The sequence below is a fragment of the Lontra canadensis genome, unplaced genomic scaffold (assembly GCF_010015895.1).
Source record: "Lontra canadensis isolate GAN:19392208 unplaced genomic scaffold, GSC_riverotter_1.0 scaffold16, whole genome shotgun sequence".
NCBI lineage: Eukaryota > Metazoa > Chordata > Mammalia > Carnivora > Mustelidae > Lontra > Lontra canadensis.
In genome coordinates this window covers 22,120,951-22,142,971 of record NW_022631010.1, presented here as the reverse complement: position 1 = coordinate 22,142,971, position 22,021 = coordinate 22,120,951, and positions in this window count along the sequence as shown.

Genomic DNA, 22,021 nt, shown 5'->3' with positions numbered 1-22,021 from the left:
TCTGGAAGAAAACATTAAGAAATAACAGGGATTTACCTCTTGGGAATAAGATTAGAAAATTGGAGGGACACCTGGGTGGCTCAATCGGTTAAGCTGCTGCCTTCGGCTCAGGTCATGATCCCAGGGTCCTGGGATCGAGTCCCACATCGGGCTCCTTGCTCAGCGGGGAGCCTGCTTCTCTCTCTGCCTCTGCCTGCCACAATGCCTGCTTCTGCTCTCTCTCTCTCTGACAAATGACAAATAAAGAAATAAAATCTTTAAAAAAAAATTGGAATCAAGAGAGATGTACAATCTTTTGTATTTTTGTTCTTTTTGAATTTTTTGTTAAAATAAAATATTATTTTACAATTTTTAAAACATGTAACCTTTCTAGTATAAAACAACACTAATGAGGGTATGGCTTTGATATGCTTTCTTCATTAAGGTAATGAATTTCACTAACTCTGCTACTCTAACACCTCAATCATTGACTCTGATGGTTAGGTTAGGTTAGATGATTGCTTGGCAAATGCTCACTCCCCCACCTCCACCCTCCATGGGAGCAACATACTTCCCCATTCCACTGACGTTGGTCATGGTTACATGATTTGCTTGGCTCAGTGGAAACTGGGCAGAAGTGACAGTATGCCAGTTCCAGGGCTAGGACTTAAAAGGCATCATGTGTTTTCTTTTTTCTTTTTTTTAAGATTTTTTAATGTATTTATTTGACAGAGAGATCATAAGTGCAGAGCGGCAGGCAGAGAGAGAGGGGGAAGCAGGCTCCCTGCTGTGCAGAGAGCCCAATGTGGGGCTCAATCCCAGGGCCCTGAGTTCATGACCTGAGCCGAAGGCAGAGGCTTAACCCACTAAGCCACCCAGGTGCCCCTCATACATATGTGTTTTCATCCCTCTGGACCTTCTAATTTTTAAAATGAAAAAAATGTGTCCCAAGTAGACCTGCCATACTGTGAGAAATATGTCAGAAGATTGCTCCATCTGACCACAGGAAAGCATGAGAATGCGTTTTTATTATTGTATGCCACTGAATTTGTTTCATTTTGTAGTTACTACTGTGTCGATATTCGACAGAGACATTCACTAACAATTTTCTTGACTTTTTGCCCCATCGACACCTTTTTTAAATGGGCTTACTTTAAAAACCTAATTTCCTATTTTAGCTCTATCATAAGCCATAACAATCATGAAATACAGACTCTTAGTGCTACTTATATATTAAATACACATTAGCATAAATATATAACTATTAAAATGTTTTAAGTTGATCTTTCCGATTCCCTAGAATTATCTGGCCCACTGTCAATAGTATAAATGCCACATTTTCAGAAGTACTGACACCATCCACAAATATATACACTCTCTTCTCTTATTTAATAGTTGTAGACATTTGCATGATGATATGTAGAGTCTGTGGTCCTGAACTAAGCAGATTTCTGACCATCATAAATGGAGATAAACCAGTGTTTTTGGTAGTTTTGTCATTGTGCAGTAAATTACTGGGTTTACCAGCTCAAGATATGGGTGGGACAATATGTTGTAATGGGAGAAATTAGTTACTTATCAATGTGCAATTCTTGCTCCACATTTCCTTATACAAATAAATTAGTCACATCTACTGTATCTAAACTCTGGGTTTTCTCCTATTCCTGGGCATAGTGTGGAGACACCCTTTAAAGAATTGAAATAGCAGCAAAAACTCAGCCAATTCAAAGGCAAAAGTATTTGAGATCTACCAATGGACAAGTGTCAATATGGGGTAAGTGATGACTGAGAAGTAGCCGGCCATCTCAAAAACATTTCTGACTAATTGCTCAGCTGAGCAAACCAGCATTGAGAGGCTGTTCTTAGTCAGTTTTACTCTTACAGTTTGACATCTAGAATTATTTTGCCCACCACCAGTAGTATGAATACCACAACTTTCACATATGCTGTCCATATGTAATATCTTCTTGACATCTTCAATTATTTTATATGTTTACTCAAGGATGGCTTGGTTGCAACTGGCATTCTCGGTGATGGCAAAATGAGTGAACCCCAAACTCTCAGCACATGTTTGCTCGTGGCTGGGATTTCCTGATGCCTAAGATGTGGGTACCATACTTCTCATTTAATTCCAAAGTCTTATGAAAATTGATCCCAGTGTTAGGCAAAATTCCTATTCCATGTGGCTCTTAAAGAAATGTTATTCCAGACTAGCACAAAGTGCTTTCATAATAAACTCATAAATGAAGCCCTTTTATAACTGTGGGTTCTTCTGGGAAAAAAAAAGTACTGATACTCTTTTCAGAGTTTGCCACTGAAACATGGACTTGCCTATTGAATTCTAAAGCTGGGAATAATTCCTCAGGGAGTCAGAGTCCCCAGTCCCTTTTCCTCCAGATCTGCCAGGCAACCTTGAAGAATTATTCCCTTTCCTTGAAATGGGAGGTGGTGGGCCATAGGCTTGTTGTAATCCTGGGGTTCCCCAAAGAATTCAAGGATAGAAGATTGCAGTGCATGGGCTCTTCAGCAAATGTCTGATTTCCCATATGTAGAAAGTTTCCAGACACAAAATGATCTATGAATTTTATATAAAGTATGTTTCCCAAACAAATTAAAAATACATTCTGGGAATTTCCTCAGCTTAATAAAAAAAAATCTAGCCTCATATTTACTGATAAAAGTCTGAAATCTTCCCCCTAAGTTCAGAAAAAAGACAAAGATATTTTCTCTTGCCACTTCTATTCAACATTTTATTGAAGATTCTAGCCAGATCAATTAAAGAAGAAAAGGGGAATAGATGATATTTTACATGAGAAAGGAAAAGAGTAAAGCGATTTCTATGTGTAGGTGACACGATCTTGACTACAGAAAATCTTAAGGAACACAACACATGACACACGTGCAGGCGAGCCCTCTAGAGCTAATAAATAAGCTCATTGTACACTAAAAATCATGAAACATAGTTGGAAGAAATTTTAAAAGACATAAATAAATAGAAAGGCATCCCATGCTTGTGAACTGGAAGTCTAAATATTGTTATGATGGCAAAACTCTTTAAAACTGATCGACAAATTTACTGCTTTCCCTATAAAAATCACAGTTGGCTTTCTCCCCCCCCACCCCAGAAATGGACAAATGGATCCTAAGCTTCCTCTGACAAAGTTAAGATGAGGTCATTAGGGTGGATCTGAATCCAATCTGACCAACATCCTTATAAAAAGGAGAAAGTTAGATAAATGAACAGACACACACGGAAGGTAGATGGTGAGAAGAAGCACAAGGAGAATGCCACGTGAAGACAGAGGAATGGAGTCATGCTTTCTATAAGCCAAGGAGCACCAAAGATTGCCAGCAAACCACCAGATACTAGGAAGGGAGACAAGAAAGGATTCTTCCTTACAGATTTCAGAAGAAGCATGGTCCTGGCAACACCTTCACTTTGGACTTCTAGCCTCCAAAACTGTAAGAGAATACATTTCTGTTGTTCTAAGCCCCCTAGTTTGTGGTATTTTATTAGGGCAGTCCTGGAAAGCCGACACAGACCTGTTTCTTTGTTAAGGGTAGTAAATGTGTGCATGTATGCCTACGTGTGCATGAGCGTGCGCTAAGCAAATCTGGACTATTTCATTATTTCACATCCAAATCTTCTGCTGTTTTCAGCTCAATTGCACATGCAAACAACATGGCTAAGCTAGTCCCAGGAGCAGAGTCGACAGCTTCCTATAGTGATATAAACAATAAAGACCACATCTGTCCGGCAGTGTGTCTATAGAGTCTTGCACTGCAGTTTACAATTACTCTCTGGGGGTATTGTCTCTGAAATTGCCTCTGTAAAAGGCATAAGGGCCTGGACGGTGCCCCATAGTTACTTGCATCCTAAGGGGAAAAGAGCAGGAAGTCCTCCCTTGGGCTCTCTGGAAAGCAGACCTGAGACAGGCTTTATCAGGAGGGGCAGTCACAGGGTAGCAAAGGCCATGTTATCCAGCAGGTCAGTGAAGGGCGTGCACAGCTTGCTCCTGCTGGGGACTTTGGGAGCCTTGTGGGGCACACCTCAGAGTTCCCTTAGCCAGTGGGAGAGGTTGCTGGAGTACTTATTTATCAGTTCCCACCAGCCATGGGTGGAGGGCTACTTCCAAGGATTCAGAGGCTCCATAGGCCCCAGAAGGTCCTTGGGGGCTTCCAGCTGGAAGCTTTTGGGTTGGCATGTCCAGAGATCAGGGTACTAAGGGGATATGGGGTGTCTGGAGTGGAGACACCAGTGCTCTAGTGACATCCATGTCTTTAGAAAGATACAGTGAATGAAATCAACATAGAGAAGATCAAATCTGCACTTCTGACAAGCGCTATCATGCCCAATTATTCCTTCCCATATGTTACCATCCTTTCCAAATCCAAGTCTCTGAAAACATGAATTCCTGAAGAGTGGCTTTAAAAACATAGATATTGCAGGGGCGTCTGGGTAGCTCAGTGGGTTAAGCCTCTGCCTTCGGCTCAGGTCATGGTCTCAGGGTCCTGGGATTGAGCCCCACGTTGGACTCTCTGCTCAGCGGGGAGCCTGCTTCCCCCCTCTCTCTGCCTGCCTTTCTGCCTACTTGAGGCAGAGAGGTCTCTGCCTGTCAGATAAATAAATGAAATCTTAAAAAAAAAATAGATACTGCAGTGCAGTGAGCCCAAGCAACACATAATGGGGGTGAGTAATATTTTGCTCTAGGCTGAAATTACTTAGTTCTTGTTTGATTATACAGAGAACAAGTAGTAGTTGACTCATAACCTCCCTTTGTGTTGTAACTTCCACAAAACTCTCTGGGCTGGCACTCCTAGCTTCTTGGATACCACAGGACACTAAAAATGGGAGCCCCCAGGGCAAGGATTGCCTGGGCTCATTAGCAGCATTCAGTGGAAAGTAATGTGCCATGTGGGAGCAGTCTTGCCCTTGGTTTATCAGCTTTCTTACTGAGCTGTCCGATGTTCTGCCTTTCCAAGTCAGTCTGTTAGTCTGAAAGGCAGCTGTGCCACGTTTCCAGAGGGTGCCCTGGGATGCTGTCAGTAAGTTGAGTCTCCTACGGGCAAGGAGATCTTATTTTACCTTGTCTTAATATGTTAAAAAATGTCCCAATCCCTCTAAGACCTCTCAATGACCTAAGATACAGCTCTGTAACAATAACCACTTGGTTTCAGCAGCAACAGAGGTTTTGCAATCAGGTAGGTGAGCTGTCATTTGAGAGCATGGAAAAAGAGGGGGAAAGTGAGAGAGGAGAAGAGAAGAAGGTGGGGCTTAGGAATCTGGAGAAAAGAAGGAAAAGGAGAGAGAGAAGAAAAGAAGGGGATTGAAAGCAATAAGAAAAATGTTTTCCATGAAAGTGTACCTTGGCACAGGTTGATCCCCTTTTGAAAGGGATATTGTCTCCATATGGATTCCCTCAGAAGCTGATCCCAGGATAAGCATCACAGTGCAAAGAACTGATGTGAGAAGTGAAGGCGAGGGAGGAGGGCAGTGATCCAGGATTGGGGGAGGCAGGGGGGGGTGTCAATCAAAGATATTACCAAGCCAGCTTCCACAGTGGGGCAGCTGGAGCTTGGGCTTTGTGTGGAAGACCCACATGAGAGTTATCCCACTTGAAGGCGAAGGGGGGGGGGCCATTTATAACACCTGTTTATGATGACCATTGTTTGACAGCTGCTCCCATGGGGTCTTAATTCCTCTGGTGCCTCCAGTCTGTGACAAGGAAATATTCAATGGAAATGCAATGAGTGACATGTGGAAAAGAGGCCAATAAGCATGAGGTCAGGAGGCCAAGAGGATAGCGGGCAGGACCTCCAGTGGAGACCACAACTGTCTGCTCTGTTTTCTTTTTAACCTCCTACTCTTATAAACCTCTATTACTGGCATTTCAAAGGAAGGTAACGATATGTTTTTGCTTGACTTGAATTGATTCTAACTCTTTGCTATAATGTCCCATGAGGACATAGGTGACCTGAATCCTCCAATGTGAAGTTACCATCCCATCAGGAGAGGAGAGCTGGGGGAGGCCCTTCTGGGACACAGCCACGCAGCTACCTCCTAACTTCTGCCCTTAGCCTCAATTGGCCTCAGCTTCAATTACCCTAGACAAAAGAAAAAGTAGCTAGATGTATTTCATATCGATGCCTTTTCTCACTGCTTGTGATGACTCATTGTAGGCAGACACAGCTGTCCTAAGCAAATAAGAACAAAAATGGGAGCTTTAAACATTATATTTTTTATAGAATAGGTTGTGGCTCACTATGGTTTTATTTTGAGTCATAGCCAAGGAAGTTCTGTTACTAAAATAATCAGAGCATCTTCTATGGTCTCACTTAAAACATGGTTCAACGGTGTGGATTTCAAAGGCAAGTTTAATGTATTTCTAAACATGTTATGACCCAATGGCAGTATCAAAATGATGACTAAATCACTGGTTTCAAATACTCATTCCTTTTTTTTTTTCTTTCTTAAGTATGCTCCTTACCCAAAGTGGGGCATGAACTCATGACCCTAAGATCAAGAGTCACATGTTTTACCCACTGAGCCAGCTGGGCACCCCTCAAGTGCACATTCCTTTAACATGCATTTGTTGAGAATCTTGTGATAGCTAAGTTCTATTCTCTATGCTAGGGATATAGCAGTGAGCCACACCCACAAAGTCTCCTGCCTTGGTGAAAGTGTCATGTACTTGTGCAAAGCAGACAATGAATAAATAAGATACACAGGATGTCAGATGATGGTAAGTGCAATGGAAAAGGACAAAGTCAGGCAAAGCGAGAGATGGAGTCAGGTTGGGAGCTGCAATCTTAAATATTATAGAGGAAGCTCGTCACACTTGAGCTGGGTCCAGGCAGAAGGAAAGCATGTGTGAAAGCCCTGAGTTGGGAGTGTGCCTGACCGGTTAGAACTGCAGCTAGAGGGTGGGGTGGCCAGGGATGAGCCAGGGTTTTGAAAAAGGAGTGGTGTGATAGGAATTCCTTTTCAACATGTACATGTGGGCAGCAGAGGTGAGAAGAGGCTGGGCTGAGGAGGGGATTGGTGGCAGTGGGGCAACAACAGGAGTAATATAATAACCATTCTGAGTGTGTTCATTTTAGACATAGTAATAATGGAAAGAACTTCTGACACCTGGCCAGAGATGCAATTCAGAGTCAGGGGCTTCTTTACATCAGGAACATATCCCACAAATGCTTCTTTGTATTTGCTGGTTCTAGTCCACATACGTGGTCCAGAGGGTGAGACACTAGTTCAAATAGGGAGCCTGAACCTGATTTATAATGAGCCAAAGACCTGAATAGACACCTCACCAAAGAGGATATACAGGTGGCAAATAAGATCTATAAAGATGCTCCACAACATATGTTATCAGGAAGTGCAAATGGAAACAACAATGAGATACCACTATCCATTTAGTGATCCACTCAATGGAATTTTACACACCTGTTAGGATGGCCAAAATCCAAGACATTGACAATACCAAGTGTTGACGAGGATGTAGAGAAGTGGGAACTCTCATTCATGGCTGGTGGAAATGCAAAATGGCGCAGCCACTTTGGAAGACATCTTGGTGGTTTCTCACAAAACCAAACATACTCTTACCATATGATCCAGCAGTCACATTCTTTGGTATTTACCAAAGGAGCTGAAAACTTATGCCCACATAAAAACGTGCATATGAAAGTGTAGAAGCTTTGTTTATAATTGTTAAAACTTGGAAGAAACCAAGAAATCCTTCAGTAGCTGAGTAGATAAATGATGGTAGATCCAGACAATGAAATATTATTTGTCCCTAAAAAAAAATTGGCTACCAAGCCAAGAAAAGACACAGAGGAAACTTAAATGCATGTTACTAAGTGAAAGAAGCCAAACTGAAAAGGTTTACATCCTGTATGCTTGGCACTATATGACATTCTGGAAAAGGAAAAACTAAAGAAACACTAAAAGAGAGCCGTGACTGCCCGGGGTTAAAAAGAAGGAAGAGATTAATAGGTGGAGTACAGAGGATTCTGCATGACACTATAACGGCAGGTATATGCCATTGCACATTTGTCCAAAGCCATAGAATATATACACCAAGAATGCACCCTATCGTATAGTATGGACTCTGGGTAGTCATGGGGTGTCAATGTGGATTCATCAATGGTTACAAATGCACCACTTTGGTGGGAGATGTTGATAATGAGGGAGGTTACACATGTGTGGGCATAAATGGGAAATCTCTGCACCTTTCGCTCAATTTTGCTGTGAACTTAGAGCTGCTCTAAAAAATAAAATCTAAAACAAATAAATTAATTAATTGTAGTCTGGCTTCCATAAGTCAAAGTAGAAAAAAAACCTGAATAAAAATGGAGTCTGGAATCCCTGAAGGGGGAGCTCTAACATTAACCCTCACCTTAAGAAACATAGTTTGCATTACACAACTGGAGGAACCTTACTTTATACACCCCAGCAGCAGGAAGGAACAATTCCTCCCTGCCCAGCAATAGCCTACACTGCCCCACTTCAGCAAGGAGAGTCCATAACAGCCCTTCCCAGCTTCCTCTCTTCTCCTACAAAAACAAACCCTCATTTCTGTTCTCTAGACTTGAATCTGGTTCACCAAGTTTTCTTCTCCCAAATTGCAGTTCTCTGCTATTCAAGAATAAATTCATTCCCTTGGGGGCGCCTGGGTGGCTCAGTGGGTTAAGCCGCTGCCTTCGGCTCAGGTCATGATCTCGGGGTCCTGGGATCGAGTCCCGCATCGGGCTCTCTGCTCAGCAGGGAGCCTGCTTCCCTCTCTCTCTCTCTCTCTGCCTGCCTCTGTGTCTACTTGTGATCTCTCTCTGTCAAATAAATAAATAAAATCTTTAAAAAAAAAAAAAAAAAAAAAAAAAACTTTAAATTCATTCCCTTGTAAAATAGCTGACTCTTTTGTCTTTTAAGGTCAGTATGTATAAAATTTTCGCTTTAATTAGCATGAAAGGGGATATTGGCTTTTGATGAGTTGCTCTGGGCTGGACCCTTACCGGGTTTTTTTTCTTGCCACCAAAGTTTTCAGGCATCAAAGTGGCATCAAAAGCTATGCATACTCATCATCCCCACCCTCATCTAGCACTCACCAGTCCCTGGGCAGGAGGAATAGATCCAGCAGGTCCCAATGGGAGCTTTTCTTTGGACTTCATTTCCATGAGCTTGGCTCCCTGTGGCCAACTGCAGTGAAGTTCTCTGGTGCAGACTGAGGCAGATAGAAAAAATATTCCTTGAATGAAGTACCTGTGCACTAAATTTTAGTGGTCCACGCAATGGAATTTTACACAGCTGCTTAAAATAATGGCTATGATGACTTTGTAGCGATGTAAGAAATGTTTTGGGGAAAAAGAAAACAAGATACAGACTTGAATACACGCCACAATTACAAGATGCATTTTAAAAAATTTTTTGTGTAAATGCAATTTAATTACCATATAGTGTATTCTTAGCTTCAGAGGTAAAATTTAGTGATTCAGGGGCCCCTGGGTGGCTCAGTGGGTTAAAGCCTCTGCCTTCGGCTCAGGTCATGATCTCAGGGTCCTGGGATCGAGCCCCGCATCGGGCTCTCTGCTCTGCGAGGAGCCTGCTTCCATCTCTCTCTGCCTGCCTCTCTGCCTACTTGTGATCTCTCTCTGTCAAATAAATAAATAAAATCTTTAAAAAAAAAAATTTAGTGATTCATCAGTTGCGTATAATACCCAGTGCTCATTACATCACATGCCCTCCTTAATGCCCGTTGCCCAGTTACCTCTTCCTGCTACTCACCTCCTCTCCAGCAACCCTCCGTTTGTTTCCTATAGTTAAGAGTCTTTTATAGTTTATCTCCATGTTTCCATCTTATTTTGTTTTTCCTTTCTTTTCTCTATGTTCATCTATTTTGTTTCTTAAATTCCACATATGAGTAAAATCATATGGTATTGTCTTTCTCTGACTGACTTATTTCACTTAGCTTAATACCCTCTAGTTCCATCCATTGTTGCAAATGGCAAGATTTCATTCTTTTTGATGGCTGAGTAATATTTGATTTTATACACACACACACACACACACACACACACACAACTTTTTCTTTATCCATTCATCTGTTGATGGACATCTGGGCTCTTTTCATATTTTGACTATTGTGGACATGCTGCTATAAACATTGGGATGCGTGTGGCCCTTCGAATCATTATGTTTGTATCCTTTGGATAAATACCTAGTAGTGCAATTCTTAGGTCGTAGGGCAGCTCTCTTTCCAATTTTTTGAGGAACCTCCATACTGTTTTCCAGAGTGTCTACAGCAGTTTGCATTCCCACTGAGAGTATAAGAGGGTTCCCCTTTCTCTGTATCCTCGCCAGTATCTGTTGTTTCACCAAGATGCATTTTAAGAAAACAGACCAGAAGAAAAAAGACAGGAAGAACGTAAGAATGATAAAAATTTAACGGGGGGCCCGGGGGGATGCACCTGGGTGGCTCAGTGGGTTAAAGCCTCTGCCTTCAGCTCCGGTCATGGTCCTGCGGTACTGGAATCAAGCCCAGCATCGGGCTTTCTGCTCAGCAGGGAGTCTGCTTCCTCCTCTTTCTCTCTCTGCCTGCCTCTCTACTTACTTGTCATCTCTGTCAAATAACTAAATAAAATCTTAAAAAAAAAAAAAATTTAACAGGGATCGGGACGCCTGGGTGGCTCAGTTGGTTAAGCCGCTGCCTTCGGCGTAGGTCATGATGCCAGGCTACTGGGATCGAGCCCCACATCAGGCTCCTTGCTAGTCAGGGAGCCTGCTTCTCTCGCTGCCTCTGCCTGCCACTCTGTCTGACAAATAAATACATAAAATCTTTAAAAAAATAAAAATAAGTAAATAAAAATTTAACAGAGATCATATTACCGAAGTATCATAGGCCTATGGTCACCATGAGTGTCCTCTTTTTTTTTTTTTTTTTTTTTCAAAATTGTTTTGAACTCCCAGCTTTCTGATTTTTTCTTTGCTACCAAAGAAAAGTTTAGTTTCCAAGAACTGGCAGTTTCAGAAAGTTTGAATGTCAGACTATGGGCATCCACATGAGTCTGTTGCTCCTCTTCTGTATCTAGAAGCTGAGACTCGGGTCTTTTTCTTTTCTTTTAAAGGTTCCATTTATTTACTTGACAGAGATCACAAGCAGGCAGAGAGGCAGGCAGAGAGAGAGGGAGAGGGAAGCAGGCTCCCTGCTGAGCCAAGAGCCCGATATGGGACTCAATCCCAGGACCCTGAGATCATGACCTGAGCCAAAGGCAGCAGCCTAACCCACTGAGCCACCCAGGTGCCCCTGAGACTCGGGTCTTATTTGCAAAGGCTCCCTTGCCCCACGTGGGAGGCCAAACTTTGAGTCACTCTATCCCTTTCAAGTGTCTGGAGAACAATAGAACAATTTCCTGGCAGTAATCACCAGTCGTCAGCAAATTAAACTGACAAAGATACATGATACCGTCTTTCCTCCTTCCTTCTTTCTCTTTAGAAATTTAGACAAACGGGAATTTCAAAGGTCACCTTTTCTTACCAAGTGATTCTAATACCCTTCTAACAACCTCAGAGGCTTCTCTGTAAATGTAATGAATGAACAATCCCCGCTGGAGAGTAAATCAGGCAGGAGAGTAAATCAAAGGTTTTTTTTAACCAGAAAGGGGAGTAAAAATAAATGATTTATAAAGAAGTCTGAGCCAACATGCAAAATCAAAAGCTTAAGATACTTAAGTCCACACATTTATGCCTATGCAGAGGCTGCCATTTACTTCCAAATAATTCAACGTATATATTTTGGTGAAATAATTTATATTCTCACTCAGAATCTTAATTTTTCCTCCTATAAAAATTTGGTAACACTTGCTGTCCAAAAAGACTGCCAGGGGTATTACAAGAAATATGATAGTTGTTGAAGTCACACTGCTGAAAGATTTCTGATCTACTAACCAAATTGCCACAGTGTACAAATGCACATAAAGAAGAATTGGATGTATGAACTCTTTATTTTCCAGATCAATATCTAGTAAGATGCTCCCATATAAAAATTGTGGATTTTTATACCTATTTTTCTTTCATCCCTGCCTGTTTCCCTCCCTTGATTTCTGACTAAAAATTATATGAATTATTAGTCACTTGTGTTCATGCCATTATATTTCTCCAAACACTTAAATTATTGAGAGTATTTAACAGGCAAATTTTTTGGTTAATTTTTCATAAGTAAAAACACAATTACTTACACTCCCCATTACATTTTCTCTTGTCCTTCTTCCCCTGCCTTGCTTTTCTCACTTAGACTTTGTCCTCTTGCAAATAGGAATGTGGGAAAGCTACACCAAGATTTTGGGGAAATATAATGAGGCTCCATCACTAATTAATGCTTTAATTAAAGTGGTCATTGGAAGTGTTCTCCTAATGAACTGTTGCATCCCAGAATCACAGCTGTGACCTCACCCTTTGATGGAGCTGTTGTGTGGCTCTGCTTCCATCCTTAGTTGTAAAAAATAGAACCCAGCACAAGTTGGCATACACATGAAGTTGCCATCATTTTTTGGCCTTCCTACAGAAGCTCCATAGTTCCTGTTCTGTTTTGAGCCAAGTTGGCTTGTCCTTCCTTTCTTCCATCCCTGGTTCTGAGGTTGGACGTGGGGGGCATGTCGATGACTGTGATTTGGATTCAACATGTTTCTTAGCATTACAAAATTATGTGTCCCAGGGGCTATCCCTGGACCCCAACATCCCTGTCTTTGGGAACAAAGCCATTAGACTGCTGTAAATGCAACCTGACTGCCTACCCGCACGACTTCTCACAGACTTCCTCCTGTTCAAGCGGTTGACCCAGCTCTGCGGCAAGAATATTCTGGATATTTAGACCAAACTCTTAACACTTCTTCTACCAAAAGTTATCTGAGTCCACATGGGCACCATTTTGTGTACAAGGAAACAGCAGAAGTTGTGTAGGCACAACCAGTGAGCAAATGGATCCAATAAATTCCATTTATTCTGGCAGTGGAATCCAGAATTTATAAAGAGCGCAAACATTGCAACTGGATTCATTCCCAATAGTGTACCGGTCCCAGTATAGCCACTTACTCACAACAACCCTTACTACAAGATTCGAAATAGCCAGATGCTTGTGAGAGAAACAATTCAGTGTCTCTACTTTTCAGTAATTGACCAGTGTAGGGAATTTGCTGGACATAGAGTATGCATACATCAATCCTTTTCAACTCCCTGGCTGGGTCCAGAAATTAGACTGATGAAGACTGGGGGTGCCTTGTTGGCTCTGTCCATAGAGCATGTGACTCTTGATATCAGGTCATGAGTTTAAGCACCATGCTGGGTGTAGAGGTGACCAAAAAAGTCAATAAATAAACTTTAAAAATTAATTGACAAAGATTAACAGGAGAAAAAACACACACCTTTATTTAATATGTTTTATGTGACATAGGGGGCTTTATAAGGAAGTGAAGACCCAAAGAAACAGCGAGATCCATGTACCTTTATGCCAGGTTGGATGAGAGTAGATGGTCGTGGATGAATATGATAGTTTAAGGAGTGTGAGGAAATTGTTGGAAACCGTGGGAAACTTAGGAAGTCCTGCTTATTAAGATTCTTTCAGTGTTCCTTTATCTTCAGAGATAAGGAGTTTCCTTTCCCGCAGTCATAGGGAGAGCACCTTTCACATAAAGATTTTATGGCCTGTTTCTGGGAAGAAGGGCTGGAAGAGGAAGCCAGAGTGACATTCCAGCTTCTGTCATTTTCTTAAAATATCCAATAGGCCAAGGAGTCGTATTTTGAGGTACTGGGTGCTGAACCACGTCAAAACATCATAGTTATGTTTAAGCTATCAGCTACTGACACTGCATTTTGGTCAAAGCCACTTAAAGTGACATTTCTATAAGATCTAAATAGCATCACCAATTAGAACACATGTCACGTCAATTCGGGGAGTTGCCAGAGTATAGATTTAAAGGAGAAAAGAAAGTTTATTGAAGGACAAAAACTTTTATTGAACAGAGTAGAGAGCCCAGATATGGACCCTCCACTTTATGGTCAAATAATCTTCGGCAAAGCAGGAAAAAATATACAGGGGAAAAAAGACAGTCTCTTCAATAAATAGTGCTGGGAAAATTGGACAGCTACATGTAGAAGAATGAAACTCGACCATTCTCTTACACCATATACAAAGATAAACTCGAAATGGATAATAGACCTCAACGTGAGGCAAGAATCCATCAGAATCCTAGAGGAGAATATAGGCAGTAACCTCTTTGACGTCCGCCACAGAAACTTCTTTCAAGATATGTCTCCAAAGGCAAAGCTTAGATTAATTTTTCTTTTTCTATACTTTTTGAGTATGGCTTCTTTTATTCAATGTCATATTTGTTATAATTCCCTAGTTGCATGGACTTGCAGATCATTCATTTTTATTGCTGTAGAGACGTGCACTTCCGTGATGTGAGTAGACCACAATTCATTCTACTAATGCTGGCAACTTGGTGGTTGTGTGTGTCTGTTGTAAGTAGTTCTGCAACTAAAGAATATTCTGAGGGCACCTGGGTGGCTGAGTGGGTTAAAGCCTCTGCCTTTGGCTCAGGCCCTGATCCCAGAGTCCTGGGATCGAGCCCTGCTTCGGGCTCTCTGCTCCGCAGGGAGCCTGCTTCCCTTCCTCTTTCTCTGCCTGCTTCTCTGCCTACCTGTGATCTCTGTCTGTCAAATAAATAAATAAAATCTTTAAAAAAAAAAAAGAATATTCTGGTACATACATGACTTCTGATGCACATATATACTCATTTCTAATGAATATATCTGAAGTGTAATTGCTGGGTCATAGAGTATGTACATATTCAGCTTTACTCAACACAGTCAAACTGCTTTCCAAAGTGGCGAGGTGTGCATTTACACATTCACCAATAGTTCATAAGAGTTCCAGTCATTCTGCATTCTCAACACTTGACATTACCTATATTTTTAATTTTAATCATTCTTATGTGTCTATAATTTGTATTTCCCTAATGAGTTAATTAAATGGAGGATGTCTTCTATGTTCATTGACTATTCAGATATATGGGGGGGCAGATTTTTAATATTTCCAAAGAGTGTTTGCTTGTGCAATATAAAATAAAGTAGAAGAAACATTTTCCATTAAAAAATAAAATTTCAGAACTAAGCTTTTGCCTTCACTTAATTTTTTATCCAGGTATACACCCACAGATGTATATCCATTGGCTGATGGGAAACAATCTAACTTAGATCAATTAATGAAGGGACTTCTATAGTGGTGCAAGCAGGATTAACAGGGGACCAAGAAACACCCAGTGATCCAGAGGAGCTGGAGCCATTATTAACCCAGACCTAACTGGGGTTAGGGATGGAGCCCTGTCCCAAGAGCCCAGTGAGAACAGCTCCAGGGAGGGGAGCTTCTGGCAGAAGCTTTGTGGAAGGATATAGCCACTACCATAAAACACTGCCCAGAGGGAAAGGAAATAGGGAAGAGATACCTTAACCTCTCTCTTCCCCTGCCCTTCACTTCCCTGCTGGTGCCTGCCATTGGCCAAATCCAGCCAGAGTCTAGAAAACAAGGGATCACTTGATAAGGCAGCTCAGGGCCCAGACAAGCAAAGTGAGAAGAGTGGTGTGGACCCATGTGGGATGGAGGTGGGGGAAATAGATGAAGAAGTGCAGGCAGGTGTGGCAGTGTGGGGGAAAGAGCACAACCCCAGAAGCCTTGGTCTCTGGCACTCACTAGCTCTGTGTCTTTGAGAAGAGAAATAACCTTTCTGAGCCTCATTATCTTCATTTGTAAAGAGGGGCTCTGCCTAAACTGTCGATAGGTTTCCTTTTAGTTTCAAGATTGTGCTTTTCCAGTCCTCCTGTCTTCATTAGGACAGGCTGGCCAGGTCCTCATAGGTCCTCACCAATTCCTGTTGTGCTGGATGCCCCCACAAAGGCATTTGTGTTTGCAGATCACGGCCTGAGGTTCCCAGGTAGAATAAGATGGCAATGAAAAACCTCCCCTATGTAAATCTTGTATTGTCACCTACAAATGTTTTTCTGCTTCCTTCAAAAGTGCCCCAGTGAGAAATAAATGACAAAGCTACTCTGGCTTTCAGAAATTCCACCCTTTTCCAGCAGATAGCTGTCTAGATGCAAGGCAGGCCCATCAGGGAAGACTGATATGGCATCAAGCATAGGGTGGTATGGAAGACACCAAAAATAAGGTAAGGGAGAGATCCAGCCTTATGTACTAACCAAGTATGAAGGAAGGTGGAACAGAAGTGTCAAAAACATCACTGCAAAATGTAACAGTAGCTATTAAAACTTAAAACATGCACACCCTACAATCCAGTAATTTCACTTCTAGATATTTACCTAAAGAACACCTCATGTACGGGCACCTGGGTGGCTCAATAGGCTAAAGCCTTTGCCTTCAGCACAGGTCATGATCTCAGGGTCCTGGGGTCGAGCCCCACATCTGGCTCTCTGCTCAGCGGGGAGCCTGCTTCCTTTCCTCTCTCTCTGCCTGCCTCTCTGCCTGCTTGTGATCTCTGTCTGTCAAATGAATAAATAAAATCTTTAGAAAAAAAAAGAACACCTCATGTATGCACATATGTTTTGTTTAAGCTAACTTGAATTAAGTAGGTTCTACCACTTACTACCTGCTTGTTACTTCCCTCCTCATTACTTACTCTGTGTGATCAGAGTGTATTCATTGATTAATAATTTATTTGGACACGTATTTGTGGAGATTGTTCTTTGAGCTTCAGTGATAGGCTTGATTTCTGCACCTATTTGAGTGTTTTTATTAAAAGTCATGCCATCTAGAGAAATTCAATGCCAGGAAGTGTTGCCTAATACATAGGAGGCCAAAGGGAAACCCAGAGGACCAACTGCACCAGCTAACTCCTTTAAAGAATGATGGCTAACTTTGGGTGACCTTGCTTGCCATTCTGGTTTCTCCTATCTAGGTATGCAGCTCCTCCTTGTAGATACTAAGGTCACTTTTATTTATAAAAAGCCTCAGGAAGACTGTATTTAGGTCTTTCTCTGCATTACAACAGACACATACCTTTGGGACCAAGTCTTACCCTTTTATCAACTGCACTTGAGTTACTGGTGTATGAAAAAGAGATGTTTTTGCTAAATGAGGCTGAAGTTAAATTGGTATTTACAGCTTCAGACAAGTCGTGAATTTGTTTTTATTTAGCCATGTAGCTTCTCATCTGTCTTCTTGTTTAGAAGTGGAAATGTAGTGGCGCCTGGGTGGCTCAGTGGGTTAAAGCCTCTGCCTTTGGCTCAGGTCATGATCTCAGGGTCCTTCGATCGAGCCCCACATCGGGCTCTCTGCTCAGCAGGGAGCCTGCTTCCTCCTCTCTCTCTACCTGCCTCTCTGCCTGCTTGTGATCTCTCTCTGTCAAATAAATAAATAAAATCTTTAAAAAAAAAAAAAGAAGTGGAAATGTAATCTGACTTAATAATCAATAAATAGAGAACACTACTGAAATTGCAAGTAGAATTATTCAAAAATTTTATGGTACTGCAAAACATGTTTCCTCCAACAACTTGAAGTGGCAGGTTTTTTAGAGCAGGTCAGTCAAGGCATGGAATTTTTAGCCCCATTTCAGCTCTCCCGTTTCGTTTAACACAAAAGATTAGGCCTTGATTATTAAAATTCTTTGTTCTTTAAGAGGAAATTCCATAGTTAAAGAAGCAAGAAACACAACAACATGCATGGATATCACAGACATTATGTTGGGCAAAAGAAATAGAATGCAAGAAGCTATATACGTCAGACTCCACATATATGAAGTTCAAAAACAGACAAAGCTCATCTATGCTGATAGAAGTCCGAATAGGGGCTGCTTCAGGGAGTTATAGAGGAGGGCATGAGACAGTTTTCTGGCTGCTTGAAATATTCTATATTTTGCTGCTTTTGTGGGTAGAGACATATGTAAAATTTCTCAATAGCTACTTGCTATTTTTGTCCTTTGTTGTATATAACTAAATAAATTTAAAAAGTAAAAAAAAATTTTTTCATTGAGTAAAAACCGCTTGGCACTCAGTGACAGCTTATGACTACTATTTTGCAAATAATCTGTCTATAATTTAGAATTATTCTGGACTATTTTAAGGGATTATGAAAACAATGACAATTGCAAATAATTTGAGTTATATTTAGAAAACGATTGATTTAGATAATTAGTAAATCAATTTGTTTTGTATGAATCTATCAGGATGAACAATAATGAAGAAGAATCATCTTTACTAAACATGATTTATTTCTCAGCCATATGGATAGTAATCTCACTGCCAAAGTTATTTGATTTTGATGATTTGGGTCACACAGGATGTTTTATGATGTTATATAGTTTAATTACCTTATCGTTCAAAATGTCCTTATCTGATTACAAATATCCTGTACTACTTGCTTGTGTATATTTGCTCAGATACTATCTGGTGAGGAACAGGTTGATTAACATTTTTCTTTTAATACATTTTCCAAGATTTTTACATGGTTTTCTGCAAAATATCAGCTGTGTTGCCAAAAATGAATCTATTTGTAGTTCTGTTCTGCCGGTCGTTAGGTGGAAAAAATGTTGACAAATTATGAAATGAATCTTGAAGCTATAATTATTGCCATTTTCTTTGCAGCAACTCGTTTGAAAGAAAAGAAGTATCAAGCCCCTGAATTACGTGAACTAAGAACACTTGTTAATAAATCCTACATACAGAAAATGCTGGGAAGTTTTATGTCTATTTTCAAGCGCATGCACAATTACTATTTCCAGTTTGTTTTTTGTAACTTCTACCCTAGAGAGCTGGCACTAGATAAAGCTCAGACATACACGGAAACAAGAGAGGAACTGATAAAAATCGTATCATAGTGTCTAGAGCCAAGCGCCTTATTCTTTCTATAAGGATCATAAAAATTCTTGCTCAAGGGGTGCCTGGTTAGCTCAGTCGTTGGGCTTTTATCTTTGGCTCGGGTCATGGTCCCAGGTTCCTGGGATGGAGCCCCACACTGGGCTCCTCATTCAGCAGAAAGTCTGCTTCTCCATCTCCCACTCCTCCTACTTGCGTTCCCTCTCTCATTGTGTCTCTCTCTGTCAAATAAATAAAATCTTAAAAAAAAAAAAAAAAAAGTCTTGCTCATGGTTGTTTTTGGATGAATTTCACCACACAGATTGTCCCCTTCTTGCTAAGACACAAAGTTAAAAGCCTGAAGTGACCTAGAGCAGACACTCTGGGCACCCTGCCCAGCTTTCTTTGCATGTTTTCCATTGTGTTTATGTGCCCCCCTCTCTAACCTCCTCCTCAAACTTTGGAGTTCTTTTCTTTCCAACATCCTGACCTACAGCTCTTATTTGGGGCATGTTCTTTAGCTACTGGGCAACCATTTTGCCCAAATGTGCAGACAGCTTGGAGAGCTGGGCAGTTACTCCCTGCCAGTAGCTGTTGGGTGCAGGACACTGAAAGTCCAGCTCTCAGATTGTTTGGGGTTGGAACAAATTCTGAGGTGTAACTTAACCTTCCTGAGTTTCTGCAGGATCAGGCTGAATGCACTTCTGCAGGACCTTCTCAGACCCTGTGTCCTCTCTCTTTCTGCTCCCCCCACTGCTTCCTTCAGTTCCTTAGTGTCTCCCCTGAAGGTACTTCCTTAATCAATCACTTTCACATAAATCTGAATGAAGACATGACCCTAAATCCTAACCTGTCACCCATAACTTGGGTTTCATAAATGTCGTATCAGTATTGAGATTTCAAGGTACTCAGGAGGTAAAGTCTGCTCACCATCACTATTATCCCCCCTGTCTCTTTTTACTTTTGTAAGAATTCAGTTCTAACTCCCCCACACTCCCTTGTATACACTCAGAACCTTTGGGCTAACTTAGTGTTAGCACCAAATATATATCATAGCATGGTAGACTATATATAACTTCAAAATGGCTTTTAGTGTAAAAGTATTGGAACCATAAGTTGCTTATCTAATTTATCTCTGGCAGGTTGGAGATACAAATATAAATCCTTCCAATCTAGGTCTTGCACTGCTGTTATAAAGCACTGTCATTACAAAGCAGCATAGCTAATTGAAACATCAGGTGAATCATCATCACTCTTGCAATTAAAATATATGTAATAAAGAAATAAATTAGATCTCTTGTCCATTTTTCACTCCATGCGCATAACTGTAAATGTAGAGTGAAAAATATTTCAACATTTTTGGAGAACCACAGTCAAATATTCACTCATAAGGAGTAATTGTGAATTCACAATATCCCTTAACATAAATGTTTGGCTACCTGTTTCAGTTTTATTGAGCCCAGGAGACCTTATTCAGCAATCTTGTTTGTAATTTTTAACATCAAAGGGAATTCTATTGTAGTTATTTTTTGTATCTCCTTGGGATAATAGGAATAATTGAATGTGTTAACATAAACAATTCAACTCCTACTTTTGTCATATATTTAAAAATAATGGACCAATCGAGTCATTGCTAAGTCCCCAAGATTACAACAGATGTAACATACCTAAAAATAAGACACAAAAACAGGGTCATTCTCTGCAACATGATGCTTTGTTCTCACAACTCAAAAATTAAAACAGAACTAGTAAGCTAGTTTACTAATCATTGTTACAAACTACTTTTCTGAGGAGTGACTTCTTGCTAATTTAAGGGCAGTTCTTATCCTCTGTTCCCCAATCCTAGTGATGAAGATAAGGTAAGAGTGATGTCAAAGAATGAAAATGATTGACTCAATAAATGACCCCTGCTTCATGGTCTTTATGGAACAATAGCCAAGGGCTTTGGACGTAACGATTGAGGAATGGATGGAGGATTCCACCAGGGAGTTCCTCAGGTTCTTTTCCTATGCCATCTATAACTTTTTGGGGAAGGGCGTCTGTGGCTTCTACCAGATTCTCAAATGGGTTCTTGCTCAGAATTGGTTTAAAAATCCCTGCCATAAAATGTGCCAGTTTTGCTCACATGGTATACAGCCTTTGACTGGAGTGGGGGCACCCTGGTTTAGACTCTTGCGATGCCAGCCTCAAGACACAAGATAAGAGATGTTGTTGTTCACCTTACTACAAGCCATCTGTATGCATATACCACACAGTCACATTTTCTAAGCCATTCTCAACTTGACTATTGAAATTACAGCAGAATGCACAGTAGCAACAAACAAGAGTTTTAGCAACAAGCCAAAGAAATTTCGTGATTGTAAGAGGTAGTATAAGTGTCTTGGACCAGGCCAACAGTAGTAAGACGAGAAAAGTGGTCAGATCCTGGATGTGTTTTGGAAGTCAAAGCCAACAATTTGTTCATGTGTCACAGAAGATCAGGTTCAAACATGATCAGCCAACCAAACATGGAGTTGCCATCAACTCCATGGAGAAAGGTACGAGTGGAACACAGGTTTGATATGTTAACTTTGAAATGCCTATTAGGCATCTGAGCAGAGAAATAGAGTAGGCAGTTCATGGAAGAGGTTTGGTCTAGATATACACATTTGAGTCATTAGAATATAGGTGACAAACAAATCCACAAAACTCTCTGTTGTCACTAAAAAAGAGAAGTAAATAAAGAAAAGTCCAAAGACAAAGCTCTGGGGACTCTGATTTAAGGAGTGGAGAAGGGAAAAGAAATCAATGAAGAAGGGTAAAAAGCAGCTGCTATTGAGACAGGAGAAAAACCAGCCAAGTCTGGTGGATCCTTTCCTTCTTTTCTAAAGATGGCCTCAGCATTATTTCCTTTACAATTTGTTCCTAACACAGCACCATCAACAGGTGGGGACTGTGAGTATGGCCAAAGTGAAACTAGAATTTCCAAGGTTATTTATTTTTTTAAAGACTTTATTTATTCACTTGACAGACAGAGATCACAAGCAGGCAGAGAGGCAAGCAGAGAGAGAAAGAGGAGGAAGCAGGCTCCCCGCTGAGCAGAGAGCCCGATGCGGGGCTCGATCCCAGGACCTTGAGATCATGACCTGAGCCGAAGGCAGAGGCTTTAAACCACTGAGCAACCCAGGTGCCCCGGTTATTTTTTTTTAA